Source organism: Triticum dicoccoides, chromosome 4A (genome assembly GCF_002162155.2).
Source record: "Triticum dicoccoides isolate Atlit2015 ecotype Zavitan chromosome 4A, WEW_v2.0, whole genome shotgun sequence".
NCBI lineage: Eukaryota > Viridiplantae > Streptophyta > Magnoliopsida > Poales > Poaceae > Triticum > Triticum dicoccoides.
Window position 1 is genome coordinate 455,123,394 of NC_041386.1, and position 3,103 is coordinate 455,126,496.

Sequence of the window (3,103 nt, forward strand, 5' to 3'; positions counted from 1 at the left end):
CATAGCCAATCGCACCTTCCTGTAGCTGTAAATATCTTCATTGTGTGTAATGATCATATTGGGAAAATCTAGCGAAAGAGGAGAGGAGGAGCAAACCTGAAGCAACAACCACAACAAACAGGATCACCAGGGGCACCAAACAAAATTTGATTTATATAATGTTGTGGCATGGTGATTCAGAACTGATAACTAAGATAATGCCATGGTCCCTTGACATGGTTCAATCTTCAACTCCTAAGTCAATTCGACTAAGAAAATAATAATAAATTTTAGCTTTGTAATATGACTAAACTTTCTAAACAAAGGCCAGACTTCTCGATGTCTGTAAGAATATAAACACTCGTCCAACATTTATCCATGATCTAAATAATTTACTCTAGCATGTTTTCGCACGCCTTAATAAAGAAAGCTTTCCTGTAGTCCTATTCTTAGGTCTCACTTTAACATCCTCTACTATGATAGATTGATAGAACAAACCACTTCCATTTTGAAGCACATACCTTTTGTATACCTCTTCCATTTCTTCTTCTTGAAGACCTTCCCTGATGATCCAAGTGTAAGGTATGACATGATGTTGGCAATCGTGTCAAGTACAGACAGAGCCATCCACGCTGACAATGATCATTGCCTGTAGAAACAATATGACCGCTTGAGCAGAAAAACACATTTACAAAAACAGCGACATGGTCACTATTCCCATACCTCTGGGACAGGGCAAACAACTTTGCTCCTGTGAAGAGAAATGTTGGAATATCACTGTTAACTCTATTCTCCTGGTTGGAACAAGAAAAATGATTAACAGCACATTGCGTATAGTGAACTGTATTAAAGTACTGAACACTTCGATAAACAAGAAATTCTCATTAAGCCTACTATAGGAAGTCTGATCATTCCTATAAAGGAAAACAGGAAAGAGATTACAGTGTACACATCATGGTCACTATTCCTATAAATGACATGTATATAATCATCACCATCACATAATTAAGTACACAAAGACACCAACACGAGAAATTTTAAAGAGGATACCATATTGTAAAATAAATGCCATCTGGCCAGGAAGAAACATATCATTTGCCTTTATCATGCTTTGTTGTTGATTTACTGTCCACTCGTAGACAGACTGCAATCAATGAGAATGTCAATCAGTATTCATTTTATGTTGCATAGGGTCTGTGCAAGTTACACAGATAAACATAAATGAATTATACATTTGCAATTGCAGTGCAGCCACAACCAGTAACACCACTGTTAGTGAGGATGGATGTTGTTGTATGTACATCATATCCTATTATCTTTATTTCCGGGCACCAAAATCTCCAACAGCAATGGTACAATTAAAAAAAGTTCAGGGTGAAGAGTTGTTTTTGTCTTCCAATTTCCAAAATCAGAGAACTACAACAACACAATCAGTCTAATTGAGAAATACTCAAACAGTTAGTAGCACCGATCTAGTAGAATATGAAGAAGAAAGGCAAAGATACAACAATTCCTGCAGCTAAATTCAGATGACACAGAAAATTGCAGTGATACATTGATGCTAAGATTTTGGTATCATATAGACCACTCGTATACGTAGATAGTGGCTGGTGACAAGAGTTTTTGGGAACCAGACATACTCTGCATGCATGGACTCATCTCCTGGTAAGGAACTAATTAGGGTGAGGAAAGATGCACGCAGCGATATAATTACTAACCCTTCTTGGACCTTGCAAGTGCTTCAGCCACAGTATTCGTATCAGTTGATTCAATATCTGCAAAAGGAAGCATAACAAATACAATGACCTTACGAACTGAAACCATATGGTGCATTAATACTATGTTATTAATAGCCAATAGGCAAATGCAAAGTAGAAGCGTTTGGCTTTCCTCTGATGTGAATGGGAAAGTACACCAACACAGAGCAAGTACTACACTGTAGCATTACAGTGTGCAACCAACTAACAGTATACGACGGTTGATTTGTGCAACTGTGGGTCTTCTTACCTGGAAACGTTTCACAAGCTTTCCCTATTCTTTTCCAGTACTACACTAATAATAAGAAAAGGTCTTCTTACCTGGAAACGTTTCACAAGCTTTTTTTTTTTGAAACAAAGAAGGTGGCGTTTCACAAGCTTTTCAAGGCACGCTACTAAATATGATGCGATTTTTAGTTGGTTTTAGTTGGTATATATGATCTCTTCTGTGGATTCGTTTGCATACTGAGAATGACAAACTCAGAATAGGGCGCAGCAATTCATACAATGGTTACAACAAACTATTGGGTTTTCTCTGAGAGGTTAATTGAGCTCATCGAATGGTACTCCCTCCGTATCAAAATATAAGATATTTTTGGACAAAGGAGAAGCTATATTTAGGCCGAACCTGCATGGTGCAAAGAAAGGCACGACTCAAATGAAGCCCTATAAATTTTGGACAAAGGGCAGCCTTGGACACACTCAATCTCACCCAGCATTCAGAACATGTCATCAACCAAATTTGCAGTACTGAATAATTATTTACTTCTCACTACTGAACTATCATTAGGTGAAAAGTTAAAAAAAATGTGCGTGAACTGAAAAGGCATATACCATATTGGAGAGCCTCTTCCTATGTTGGTGTTATTCCAGCGGAGTAGATGTTCCTTCCGATAGCAGCGCCACATGAGCTTCCTCATCTCGTCACTCTGAACCGCATTTCCAACACCTTCACACCCAGAACAGACGAGGAATCAAAAAAATGCAAGGCAACAAATGGATATCAAAGAGAAAACCCAGAAGAAGCCTGCAACCGCTGCCATCTCGTACGTCACCGCCGCCACCGAATATGCCGTGCCACATACCTCATATCCACGGATCCGCCACCTGCGGCCAATCTGCCTCATCAGCCGATCTGCTCGAATGGGAGGAGGTACAGCGCAGCAGCGCGGGCGCATCCGACCGGATCGATCTGCCGCCTCCCACGCCGTGGCAGATCACAAATCGAAACCGCCGCCACCTCCCAGGTCGAGGCAGATCACAGATCAAAACCGCCGCCTTCTCCTCCGACCGCCTACTCCCTCGACGCGCGGTGAAATTGGTGTGACTGCCTCCTCTCCCGCAGGTGATGCGAGGCGAGAGGAAAC

At 40.8% G+C, this 3,103-nt stretch overlaps 1 long non-coding RNA gene across 3 annotated transcripts in view; it reads right to left on the reverse strand.

The window, feature by feature from the left end:
• Positions 1–3,097, reverse strand: part of LOC119286147 — a 4,791-nt gene extending 1,694 nt beyond the window's left edge. The window contains exons 1-8 of one of the 3 annotated variants that reach the window (XR_005140287.1): positions 2,822–3,097; positions 2,571–2,685; positions 1,698–1,754; positions 1,212–1,395; positions 1,030–1,123; positions 703–773; positions 501–628; positions 16–96 (exon numbers count right to left, since the gene is read on the reverse strand). This is a non-coding gene — a long non-coding RNA (uncharacterized LOC119286147). Of the gene's footprint in view, positions 1–15; positions 97–500; positions 629–702; positions 774–1,029; positions 1,124–1,211; positions 1,755–2,570; positions 2,686–2,821 lie in introns of all 3 variants that reach the window. The other 2 variants (XR_005140286.1, XR_005140285.1) reach the window with 2 other exon arrangements.
• Between the last annotated feature and the right edge of the window lie 6 nt (positions 3,098–3,103).